Source organism: Perognathus longimembris, chromosome 17 (genome assembly GCF_023159225.1).
Source record: "Perognathus longimembris pacificus isolate PPM17 chromosome 17, ASM2315922v1, whole genome shotgun sequence".
Classification (NCBI taxonomy): Eukaryota; Metazoa; Chordata; class Mammalia; order Rodentia; family Heteromyidae; genus Perognathus; species Perognathus longimembris.
This window is the reverse complement of record NC_063177.1, coordinates 15173882-15187219: the sequence shown is the minus strand read 5'-3', so window position 1 is coordinate 15187219 and position 13338 is coordinate 15173882. Positions and strand designations below refer to the sequence as shown.

Sequence of the window (13338 nt, the reverse complement as noted above, 5' to 3'; positions counted from 1 at the left end):
GTTCTCAACCAAAAGAGACAGGATGAGAACCCTGGCTCCAGGAGGCAATAGGGCACCATATACCAGGTTCAGGGAACACATGGCATAGATCGAAAGGCAAAGGGAAGAAAGGGAAGAAAGAAAGGGGAGGAAGGAGGGAGGAGAGAAGGAGGGAAGGAAGGAAACAGGGAAAGGAAGGAAGAAAGGAAGGGAGGGATGGAGGAAAGGAAGAGAGGGATGGAGGAAAGGCGGAAGGTAGGCAGGCAGGCAACAACTATTAGCATCTTTTCATACCTACATTCACACAGAAACTAAGAAAATCCAGAAAGTTCTCTATGGTCATTTCAAGATCACACAGCCTTTGACAGGAGGGAGAGAGACAGGGCTTGAGCAGGAGAGATTTGTTTTCCACCTCACAACCATAATCGTGTCACGAGTATGCAACATCATTGTAATTAAAGATTGTAATAATTAACAAAGGACTATGATGTGTCCAGTCCCCTCCTGTGCTTGTTTATTTGTCTATTTTATCCATCCCACCTGCTGAGATGCCGGCCCCAGAGGGCCAGAGGTGGGGGGAGGTGGGTAGTGCAAGGGGCAAAACACATGCGCGTGCCCTACCAGCTATTTGTTGAAAACATGAATGATGCTAAAATTTGACATCCTCAGGGCCTGCGTCACGAGCACTTGACAGTTGAGACCTCTAGGGTTCTCAGGAAGGGAAGGAAGGGAGGGATAGAAAGAAAATAGATGCCCTGGAGTGGGCCCAATGGTAGCGTGTAAGGGGGTCTAGGGGTCGTATGTGGCCCCTCAGCTTGGCACTGTTCCGGTCTAGCTGAGGCCTAGATCTCTAGGGAGTTCCACTTGCCAGCACCTCATGTGCCCCAGGGATGCCCTAGAGCCCCCAAGTGCCCCCTCCCATGCCTGTGCCCTCCACATGACCTCACCAGGTCCCCACCTTTGGCTGGGCTGGGCCAAGCCTCTGAGGTCCTGCACAGCCGCCACAGGCTTGAGTGGAAGGCTGGCCTTGGCCTGGAACCAGGAGCCCAGAGGCAGAGGTCGGGGCAGGGGGGCGGCGCGGCTGCTGCCACCCAGAACGCCAGCTGCTGGCTGCGATTTATTTTTGCTTTAAGTGCTGGAGAATTGCAGGGCTGGAGCCGCCAGCTCAGGGGGCCTGTGCTGCAGCTGGAAGGAGGGGGAGGTGGGCAGGGGTGAGGGCATGCCTCCAGCCTGGCCTGCAGCCCTCCCCCTTGACCTCTCTTGCCCTGTTCTCTCCAGCACCTCCCAACCTCCACATGACCCCCCCCCCCCCCAGCCTCCTGTTAAGCCTCCCAACAGCTGCTAGGAATCTGCAGAGGGCTAGGGTTCCCCACCTTCCCTTTAGAGAGCTGTGTGACCTTGGGCTGCTGCTGGCCCTCTCTGGCTTTGGGGCACCCACTCCCACAATGTCACATGACACACACACCCCTAGATACCTCTGAGGATGAGGCAAGGAGCATTGCCAAAGGCTCAGGTTCCTGGTGAATGACCAGATCCCTCCTCCATCCCCAGGAACCCCAGGAGCCAGTGTCCTGCATCTGTAGCAGCTGGGCTGAGCTGGGCTGAGCTGGGCTGATCTGGGCTGAGCACCAAAGGTACTCCAAGCCCTGTCTTCTCAGAGGCATCCAGGAGAGAAGGGACAAGGACAGGGCCGTCATAGTCACACACGGGCCCCTCACCACTAGAAAGCTGCTAAAGTTGATCATTGCACATTTTGGAATTTTTTTTAATGTATAAAAGCTGGTGTCATGTTGTCTGGAAAGTATACTGACCCAAAGGCCAAACAGCCATTCCTGCTTCGCTGAGCAGGAAATGGGGACCCTTGTCCAGTCCCACGTCCTAAGGCAGGACCTCCATGTCTTCCCTAGAAGGAAGAAAGGCAACAAGACTTGCTAATTCCAAGAGACCTTCAGGCAGCTGAGAGACCAAATACCTGGGCCTCAGACAGTAGGTAAGGCATAGAGAGAAAAAGTTCAACCCAAGCCAGGCGCCAGTGGCTCATGCCTGTAATCCTAGCTACTCAGGAGGCTGAGATCTGAGGATCGTGGTTCAAAGCCAGCCTGGGCAGCAAAATTCATGAGACTCTCATCTCCAATTAACCCCCAGAAAACCAGAAGTGGCACTGTGGCTCAAAGCGCTAAAGGGCTAGCCTTGAACAATAAAACTCGGGACAGTACCTAGGCTGTAAGTTCAAGCCCCAAAACCGATTGAAAAAAAAAAAAAAAAAGAGTTCCGTCCACAGTAGGTGCCTGATATAAATCCAAACTCCTAGCTGGGCACCAGTGCTCACATCTGTAATCCTAGCTGCTCGGGTGGCTAAGATCTGAGGATCATAGTTTGAAAAGGCAAGAGTGGGCAGAAAAGTCCTTGAGACTCTTATCTCCAATTAAACACACACACACACACACACACACACACACACACACACACACACACACACCTTCTCCCTCCTTGGCCACATGGATAGCAGGCCAAAGGCTCAGAGACAAAGGTCTGAATCCTAGTTCTGCCCCCAAAAAACTCCACAATTCCGGGACAGATCTGGCATCCTTCTGAGGTTCAGTATTATCACCAGCCAAATTGACAGTGGTTCTAGCTACCACTGCTTCTGAGCATGTGCCATGTCAGGTGTCACATACAGCTGAACTTCCTATTCATCCCCCAAGTGTGCACTGAGCACCTACTACACAGGCCACTGCTCACTGCTGTGAGCCCTGGGGACACAGCTGTGGCACAACAAGCCAAACTCCTGCACAAACAAATGAAATGCATCAAAACAGATGGTATGGAAGTCCACAGAGAGAGAAGAATAGAGCTGAAGGGAAGGAATGCGGAGAGAGGTCACCATTTCATGCAGCAGAGTAAGGAAGATTGCAGAGGTAGCATTTGGGCAACACCTGAAGGTGATGAGGAAGGGACCATACAGAGATCTGGGAAAGGTGAGTCCAGGCAGAGGGAGTGGCATGTTTCAAGGCCTTAAGGTAGGAGTAGTCTCACAGCAAGGAGGACAGGAGAGGTGCTCAGAGGAGAAAAGAGAGGAGTAAGGCCACCCTGGAAACTATGCAGGGGGCGGGGGGGGGGCTGATACCCACAGCAGGCCTACTACACAGTAGGAGCTCAAGCAATAATGGCCCTTGTGGGTATCTCTACTCAATGACTTTCTCTTTGTCCCCTGGCCCTCTCTAATCCTGAGTTCTTTAGAGCCAAGGAAAGGGAAGCCAGGGGGCTTCAGCTTCTCAAGGCCAGAGGGATACTGGGAAACCCAGGCAGGATCTGGGAGGCTGCACCTGTTGACATCAGGAACAGAATCAAAGCCCAGCCAGGGCAGCACTGCTCCCTGGAGCAACCCAGCACAAGGCTTCTATGCCTATTGGCCATGCAAACTGTGTCCAGCACTGTAGAGGTGAAGGCTAATGAGGGGGACAGGACAGGGTCTCCAAGGCCCCCACCACCTCCCACCACCTCTGCCACCCACAGTGGGAGGTATGGGGCCTCAGAGTGAGTGGGTGGGTAGAGGCTGGGGCAGCACAGAGGGCATATAGCAAGAGACCAACCCCTGAGATGGCTTCATTGGCAAACTATTCTCTGTCCTCTGGCCACAGCCAAGGGGGGGCAGGGCTGGGACATCAAATGTTCGCCTGCCTCCTTCACAGACCCCTTTGCCCACCTCCATTTCTTCTGAAACCCACCCCCACATCCAGAGGTATTGGCCAAGGCTCCCATTCCTACACCCCCAATCTGGGTGTCCCAGAGTCTCCCTGTCTGGGCTTCAATCCCACTTCACAAATGAGAAACTGAGGCTGGAGTCTGGCCTATGTCTGCCTCTACATCCCCCCACACACAGGCCAGAACTACTTATTTCCCTGCTCAGCCACCTGTCCTGCGATGCTGTATGCTGGACACTGCATAAGTAGGGTGCTGGGGTCTCTACCGAGCAACTCTCACTCAGCCAGCTTGTGCCTCATGGAAAAGCTGGCCACCTAGCCTCCTGGGGCATTTACTGACCACTTTCTCCACACCAGGCCTGGGCTGGAGATGATATATGCAGATCCCTGGGAGCAGGGGTGGCAGGCAGGTTCCAGACCTGTGTAGGATCTGGGGGCGGGGATGAAAGCCAGCCTGGCACACAAATGCCCGTAGGCAGGGTATCTGTGGATGGAAGGAGGGTGCAGTCTGTCCTTGGGCAGGCCCAGGACTCTGAATCAGAGGCACACAGGCTCTAGCCCTCCACAGCCTCCTGGCCTCCAACCCCATCTGTACAATGGAGCTAATGCTATGCACTGGCAGACCATTAGGAAATTAAATCAGCCAGCAGAGTGCTGGGTCCTTGGCCAGAGCCCAGCCAGGGCTCTGCTCCTGCCCTAGGCCTAGCTCCTCTGGAAAACCCACCCACCCTCACCCAGCCCCCTCCACATCCACACAGTTCCTCTGAAGCCTCTGGCGGGCTCCAGGCCCTCGGCCCAGTTTCAGGCGGCTTGCTTTCATCTGCAGCCGTCCCCTGCGCTGGCTGCCGTCACACTGCCAGCTCCTGAGCAGCCTGCCTTGAGGTGAGCCCATGCCCACCACACCTACCACGTGGCCAGCCAGCCTCCCCCTCCTGCTGCCCATGAGCTGCCCCCTCTCGGCCTCTCCTGTGTGCCAGCTCATGGCAGGGATCCAGGGGCAGGCCACAGGGGAAGAAGGGTAGGTGTGCCCATGTGTCACTCACATTAAAGCCCTGGACAAGGCCCAGCTATGGACACCAGCTGCACCTGTCAGAGGGAGGCTGCTGCCCAGGGCTGGGCCGGGAGCAGGGGACTAAGGGTGACCAGGCAGGGTATGCCAGTAGCCCCCTGCCAGAGGGCCTGGTGAGGGAAACAGGGGTTTCTGGGAGTGACAACGCATTCATTTCTGCTCTAGCTTTGTGCCAAGGGCTCTGGGTGCCATGCTTGGTGGTGCCAACTATGACCCAAGGCATCAGAGGCCTGGTTGAGCCGAGGAAACTGCCCTCAGGCTGCACGGGCCCCAGTGCCGCAGAGCCCTGGGGTGCTGCTGTCACCTGTACTCACTACTGTTATCACAGTGGTCATTATAACTTCACTGCTGAGGGACAGTCAATGTTACCTGGTCCCCCCTGGGCCAGAGGCAAGACATGGCAGCCTAGAGCAGGAAGACTGGTGAGCATGGCCCCTAGGCCCAGAGAAAGCTGGGTGAGGTTTCCATTTCAATTCCATCCCATGTGGGTTCCAGCAGCACAGCACCTGCTCTGGGTACACCCTCCTCCCCGCCCAGCTCCCTGATTTCCCCTCACAAGGCACATGCCTTCAAGGTACAGACCCAATGGCCCTGAGGATTTGACACAGTGCTGGGCACAGAAAGGGCACAGAGATGCTGGAACAAACCCAGGACCTGGCCCCTTTCTCATGAGATGGTACCTCCCCTCTGGTGGTGAGGAAGAGGCTTCTCCAGTGCCCTCCCAGGGAGAGAACTTCCTGCTCATAGCCACCAGGTCTGTGCCAAGCCCAGCATTTACACAGTGCTTACTGAATGTGTGCAGCTGCACTCGCCATGGGGGGGAGGTGGGAAGGGTCCTTTCCTGTTGTCCGGTATTCAGATGCCACCCTGCTTGTCCCCCAGGGTGCCCAAGCCCTGCCCACATCACACTTCACAGTCTGCACCCCCCAGGGGCCTTGGTCTTGCTGGCCATGAACCTCCCAGGGTCCCCTCCCAGATCATACAACCTTAGGTTCCCTGGTTAGATGCAGAGACTACCTGACAACTTAGAGGTAAACTTTGCTGAGAAGCCTCTTTAGGGATCCATGGCAGAAAAGGTGGGGTCTCTCTTCTTAGAACACTTTGTACTTGAGGAGGAGGAAGAGGAGGAGGAGAAAAGGGAGAAAGAAAAAGAGGAGGGAGGAAGAAGGAGGACTCTTCAAAAAGACCCCAAGCTTCTGGTGATTGGCTGTCACCCCTCTCCGATCATCCCCTGACACATGGCAGCAGTCCAGGGCGGAGCTCTATGAGGAGGGGCTGCCAACGTGCAGCCTAATGCGAGGTGAGACTGGAGTCCCCTCAGGTGGGGTGGCGGCCTAGGCCGGCCTTCCTGGCACCTCGGGAGGGGCGGGGGGCGGGGCGAGGGATAGGCCGAAGGCTAACTAACGCCTTCTGGGTTCGCACCTTCGAAGAGGCGGCTGCCGATTTCAGCGGCGAGTGGGCGCCTCGGCGGCGCTCAGGGGAGACGGAGCCTGCGAACCCTGGGGATACGGCTGTGGGGGACAGGAGTTCCCCAGCGCTTTATTGTAGGATTTGGGCCTGGGCACATAAGAGTGAAGAGGAGACTAGCCTTGGCCACAGGCAGCACCACACTCTCGGATGGATACACCCCCAGGAAAACGTGGAAGATGGGGACCCAAACCCAAAGAGTCCAAGGGATCCGATGCAGCCAGAACCTCTCAACCCCCAAGGCAGCTACCAAAAGAACAGTTTCCGGCGAGCCCCATTGCCAACACAGGTTGTACGGAGTTCACATGACAAATGCACAAAAACCAAGGCACCGACACCACCTCGCCTGGGCCTTGCTCCCTAGGTCCTCCTCACTCAGCTGCCTCTTCCCCTGGGCCCCTGACTCTCGCCCATCCCCCCCTTAGGACATTCCGGGGCCCCCCCCCACATGCGCGCTGGAGGGGTTCCCCAGCCCTGAACCCCTGAGAGCTTCTCAAGGCCGACTTTTTAAAAAGCAGCCGCTGGACTTGTGGGCTGGCTGGTGGAGAACCATTTTCAGAATATTTCTACTCCATTAGAGCACAGGAGATGGGAAAGAGAACCGACTGTAAGGATCCGCAGGTTTCCGGCCCGGGGCGTTCTGGAGCCGGTTGGGAAAGCCAGCAAGACCCCTTCGGACTCCCCCACACGTGAATCGCCGGGTCTAGGGGGAAGGTCATGCCTAGGATCGCTGCAGCACGCGAAAGTGGCTACGCCCGCTCTCTTCCAAGCCACCCCTTCATGCAAAGCGGCCGGAGGGGCGCAGAGGGTTCCTCAAAGTTTCCCGGAGCGCCCCCCGGGACGAAGGTTAGCCGAGAGCAAAGTTCCCTGGTGTCAGGAGCCCGAAACATGGCTGGGGAAGAAAAGCTCGCAGTCAGCATTTCCTCGGATGGATTACCAAGAGAGGAAAAGAATTCGAAAGGGAAGGCGAAGAAAGGCAAGCCCCTCCCGCCCTACCTTCCCTGCTTCTGCGCCCCCCTGGTGCTCAGTCCCGGCCGGGCGGCGGCCTGCGGGGAACTGGGGCCGGGTCTCCGGTGGGCCGTGCGCCGGCGATCGCGCACTTACCTTGGTCAGTGGCCGGGGCGCGGCGCGTTCCGCGTCCTCCGAGCTCCAGGCGGCCGTTCCTGGCCCCGGCTGCCGCGGCGCTGGCTGCATTGCCGCCGCCGCCGCCTCAGGGCAGCCCCCGGGGGCGCTCCATGTGCAGGGGTGCGTCCGTATGGGGCGCGGGTCGCCACGGATTGGGGGCGCGCGCCTGGACGGCGCCCCCGGGCGCAGGGCGCTCGCTGGAGCTGGCGCGGCAGGCGTCCGTCGCTCAGCCCCGCTGTGAGCGCGGCGGGCCCACCCCCTCCCCCGCCGCTGTTATCTGATCTCGGGCAGGGCCCGGCGCGCTCCCTTACACCCCGGGTGCCCGGCACCTCCCCACGGGCTTCGGCCGCGCCAGGCCCCCTCCCCCAGCTATCGTTCCCAGGGAGGCGGTGGCAGCAATCGCGGCGGCGTGGCCGGGGAAAGACCGGGGGAGCAAGGAATGGAGGGCGAGGAGGCGGCGGGAGACAGAAGCTCGGCGCTCACCCAGCTCGGCGCCCCGCTGCTACCGTTGCCCAGCTTGGCAACTCCTCTAACTCTCCACCGAGAGCACGCCCGCCCCGCGCCGCGCCGCCGCTGCCCCCGCCCACCACAGCCCTGGCCCGGCCCGGCGCCCCCTCCAAGCCCTGGGCGGCCCCCACCCCTCCGCCCACACTCACACACCGCCAGCCACTTGCGCACTGGGACGCGCGCGCGCACACACGCGCGCACACACGCACACACACACAGACACATCCTCCCAGGGACACGCGCGCACACACAGGTGCATGGCGAGCATACACTCAGACGATCATGCACAGGCAAAGGAGAATCTTGGACAGGCGTGCGCACAGCAGGAAACACAAGCTCAGGACGTCGCATCCACACGTGCAAAATACATGACCTGACATGCATGATGGGCACAGGTGCACAGGTGCATATGCAGTCGTACTTGCACAGACAGGGCGGTATCTAGCTGCACGTGTGCACACACGCTCACATCTAAGCTAGTGCATTCCCACAGGACCTGTTCCCCTTGCACACGAAACACACATACTCAGATGCACGCAGCACCCCACCCCTTTAATAGCATTATCTCTCTTCCCCATCTGGAGATCTGTTTGGCTACTCCATCCCCTGCTTTCGCCTCTGTGCTCCTCCCCGGCCTCTCTCTGCTGACTTGACTCCCATGTGACTCTCTTCTCTTGCCCACCCCTAAGAAGCTGAAGGAGGCTTCTTCTCCAGCCTGTCCCCAGGTGCCCTGCCCTCCCAGCTTCCTGGGGCCTATTGTCTGAGTCTCACATCTTTGCCTCCTGCAGGCCTGGGCCTTTCATCATAGCAGATAGATCAGCTAGGCTGGGCCCAGGGAAACCCCATTTTATCACCAGCCTGACCCAGGGCTCAGCCCTAGAGCCACAGAATTGGGCTAAAGAGGCTGATGTATGCCTGGAACATGAGCCTCAAAGGACTCCCCAGCCAACTCCCCCCACACCACCGCCAACTTCCAGCTTCCCCTGTAATGTGAAATATAATTATGTGTCTGCAGGGCAGAGAGAATGGCTGCAAGATTCTAGCCAAGGAGGATGAGTTTCTGGCTACTCAAATGCCCAGGTCACTGGCAGCTAAGATGGAGTTCTGAAATCCCCACCACCCTCAACACAGGTAGACAGGCTTCTTACTCCCCCTCCCCCCCCCACTCTGGAGTCCCCGAAGCACTCCCTCCCCTCAGGCTGTGCTGGGTTTGAGTCCTACCTCTTCTGTTGAGCAACCATAGAAGCAAGTTCCTTCAGCACTCAGTACCTGCATTTTCCAGTGCTCAAATGGAGATGAGGAGGATCCCTGCCTCGTGGAGACAGCCTGAGGTTTAAATGGGATGAGACATGTATGCCTAAAGTGCTTAGTGTAGATATGGGCGTGGTGAAACACCTGGCACTGACTAGGTGGTCAGTACATAGTCATCTCTGTGCTAAAAGCCTGACTAGAGCTATCTCACTGTCTCTATGATTCTGGGCACATACACTCATTGTCCCATTTTACAGGTAAAGAAACTGAGCCAGGTGCTGTTGTGTCATGCCTGTAATCCTAGCTGCTTAGGAGGCTAAGTCCTGAGGACTACAGTTCAAAAGCCATCCTGCGCAGGAAAGTCTGTGAGACTCTTGTATCCATTAAACAGCAAAAAGCCAGGAATGGAGCTGTGGCACAAGTGGCAGAGTGCTAGCCTTGAACAAAAAAGTTCAGGTATAGCATCCAGGCCCTGAGTTCAAGTTCAGGACTATCACACAAGGGAAGGGAAGGAAAAGGAAGGGACAGCACAGTGGCCACTTGCCTCATCCCAGAGCTACTGAGGTGGTAAAACCTGGGTTCAGAACCATGTGTGTGTCCCCAAGCTGTGCACCCCGCCTCACTAGTTGACCACTACTCCAGACTACAAGGAAGATTCCACTCCCATTCCTCCATGCTTGTTCTGGATATGCAAAAACAGTGGCCTGCTGTTCTCCTCTTGGGAGAGAAGCCTCTCAAAGACCAAAAGCTCTCTTCAAGTTTTCCTTCCTTCTCCTTCAAGTGACCAAGGATAGCTCTCACCCTCCATTACCCCAGGAGTGACAGAATGGCTCTCCTCCAAGGAAACTTCTCAGCCATTCTAGAAGGAGTCACGCCCACCGCGCACGGGTACCCAAAGCAACTCAAGGCATGCTCTCCATGGGGGACACCACAGGGGGCCTCTGCACCCAGGACCTTGGCTGCTCTTAGGACAAGGGATTGAGCCTAGGGAACCCTCAGCATGGAGCACACTCAAGCCCAGAGAGCGTGCTGCTCCTCAGATGAAGGGCCTAAGTGGCCCACAGGAGGCTGGAGGGGTTTTCTCCCTGGGTCCCATTATCAGACCCCTTTTGTAGAACTGCAAGTTGTTTTGCCCAAGGTTACCCAGCAGACAATGTCCCAGCACAGAAGAGATTCTGATTGCCTAGCCTATTCCCAACCAGCCTCTGCCCTTTAATGATTTCATGCCCCACTTTCAGGTTGGAGCTCAGTTCCTTTGGTGGTGGTGGTAGTGGTGGTCATGGGGCTTGAACTCTAAAGCTCTTTTTTGCTCATAGCTAGCACTCTACCACTTTGACTCCACAGTGCTACTTCTGATGTTCTGGTGGTTAACTGGAGAAAAGAGTCTCACAGACTTTCCTGCCTGGGCTGGCTTTGAACCAAGATCCTCAGATCTCAGTCTCTGAGTAGCTAGGATTACAGGTGTGAGCCACCAACATGGGGCTTGGAGCTCAATTCTTAATCGTAATCACAATCCAGGAGACAATGTCATGGGCCCTGAATGCACAGTCCTCTGCCAGGCCCAGGATCATAGCCTTCCTGTAGGGAATAAGGCAAGGATTAAGGACCAAAGGGTGGGCCGGGGGGGGGGGGGGGGAGATAGGTCTTCAAAGCAGCTCACACACCTGGGCCAGGGCTCCCCATGTGGGCAGCGGGTCCCATGCTCACACTCTACCACAAAGACAGTCATCCTGCCTCCTGCCAGTGCCTAAGTAGGAATGCTCCAGAGTAGTCCTGGGGACCCCAGTGGACCCTCCCCCCCAGCATACAACCCATGGATGCATCTCTTATGGAGCTCTCATTTCTTTCTCTTTAAAAATAGGTTGTCAGAATCCACAGCCATAAGAGCAAAACCACCACTACCACCTCCGCCTTTCACGAGGGGAGAAAAGCCAACAAGATGAGCATAAGTCACTGTCCCAAAGACTAAAGGGGGAGGGGGAGTCTCTTAATTTTTCTTCCGTCCTAGGAGGGAGCCACCTGCAGGACAAGAGTGTGGCTCCCCATCTAGGTGCTGTCCCTCCCGGCCTTCGGTTGGGCCCATGGTCAACATACATCAAAGATTTAAGCATCTTCAGAGCCACGGGGTGGGAGGCCTCCGGAGCCCCTCTACCCATTTGCAATCCCTCCTTTGTTTTAAGCAGTGCGCCCACAAAGTTGTCCAAGAAGAATGCCCTGAAGGCTGGAGTTCACTGTCTCTGGAGAGCTGGCTCAGTGCTTTGGCCTCCATGAAAAGCAGCTGCCAGCTCCTATAACAGTCATGTCTTCATAGGACACCAGTGCATTTGTTTGGGGCATACACTCACCAGCCATCTAGATGTGGAAGCCAGATGATCCCCTGCCCCATGAGGCAGGTGCACCTGGTGCTCTGCAAGAACACTTCCCCCAGAAGCCACATTAGGGTTTCTCCCACTCATCTTAGACCTTGGCCCAGCCTCGGCTCTGCCACCAGGTACCACAGTAGACCATCAAAATAGGAGCTGAGCATGAGAGCCAACATCTCCCAGACTCCAGGCCTGCCTTGCTTGTGACACCCACCTCCCAGGGCTGATGATGTAACTGGGCCTCAGCAACTAATGACCTCTCCTTAGTTGCTCGCTGCTTAGCAGCTCAGCTCCCCTGCGAGCAGTCTGGCCACCACCACAGGCCTCCCTTCCCCTGCCCTGCTCAATGTCTACTCCCACTGGCATGTCAGCTCTGCAAGGACAGGGATAAGATCCCTGGACAAGACCGGCATGGCATGGCTGTGTGGATGTGTTGGCAGAACGAGAATGACGAACACACAGCTGAGTCCCACTGGTCTGTGCAATGCTCACAGCCACATCTGACACCCCTGTGAGGTCACAGACCCACACTTGACCCCTTTCAAGAGATCTATACACACAAATCTGACCTCCTCCTCCAATCAGGGAGCCTAAGACCAGTGTCTCTCATCCCTAACCCCCTGAGGGCTCAGAGAGGCCCGTGTCTGCTAATTCCAAAAAAAAATGGGCATTTCTGGTGGGAGCCCAGGGCAAGGAAGGCAAGAGTCAAAGGGTTGCATTCCACACAAGCCCCATGGGCACCCAGGGTGAGTCAGTGAATGTAGAAAGAGGCCCCATCACTCTGCTCCATGACCACAGAGCAGAGCCCAGGCTCTGGAGTCTTGCCCTTAGCCTGGTCTATTTTCTCAGCACCAGGAGTCCCAAGGCACTCTTTGATGACAATAACTATAACAGTGCTGATGACAACAGGCAAAGCCAGCTGTGCACTTGGCATGTACAAGGCAACACATGGTGGGGTTAAATGCCCACTCACCTGTGCTGCAGGTTGATAGACCAGAAGACACTGCCCCCAGTGAGTGAATAGAGAAATGATATGGAGACATGCTTAGTGAATGCACAGGAAGTCTTCTCTTCTGTGTCCAGGAATGATGGGAGATGGGTTGGGGAGTGACTAGGAACTCTGATGCTGTCACACATACAAGTGTACATGCCCCTCCCCTACCCAGGTGCCCACTGTCTCCCCCCAGCCTCCACTGGCTGACCCTGAAGGATTGATTGGTGGCATGCAGAAGTTCAAGAAAGACAGCAGCAAAGGGAACAGGACACTGAGTCCCTCCCACCCGTCAGGAAGCAGGCATTGATCAGCTTCAGGAGCTGGCAGCTGATTGGTTTCCCTGTGCTGGGTTTGGAGACTCAGCAGCCACCATGGCCCCTTCTCCTTGGCTCCCCTGGAGCTGCTGCTGTGACTGGATGCACTTATGGTGGCTGCGAAGGCAGCAGCCAGGGCCAGGCTGAAATCTCTGATTTTCCACCATGTTCCATCTGTATCTCAGTGGCCTGCCATGTCAGGGTTTTTACCTGTGCTGTGCTAGTCCCAAGTCCTGTTTCTGAAGTCCTTCTTCTAAGAACCTTATCTATCATGCTTACTTCATACCCTCTTCCCCAGTGTCACCTGTGGGCCTGGGCCATCCCCAAGGATATGAAATAATCCAGGCCTGGCAGTGAGCATTATAGTGATTGGCTGAGAGATGGACACGTGATCGAGGGCAACCAATGAGAATCTGCCATAGGATTTCTGCTGGATTTGGGGGGAAAGGGAGGCTCCCTGGTAGAAGAAGAGCTACTAGGGACATTTCTGGTGTACATGAAGTGAGTCCACCTAAGATAACACATACCCCAAAAGAAGTGGGGCTGAGATATGGAGAGAAACAAG

General features: G+C 56.4%; 1 protein-coding gene across 1 annotated transcript in view; it reads right to left on the bottom strand.

Moving 5' to 3' along the window:
- Kcnj12 (potassium inwardly rectifying channel subfamily J member 12) overlaps positions 1-7485 on the bottom strand; it is a 35501-nt gene extending 28016 nt beyond the window's left edge. Inside the window, exon 1 of the mRNA XM_048365772.1 lies at positions 7324-7485. The gene's annotated coding sequence lies outside the window, so the exon portion shown is untranslated. The remainder of the gene's footprint in view (positions 1-7323) is intronic.
- Between the last annotated feature and the right edge of the window lie 5853 nt (positions 7486-13338).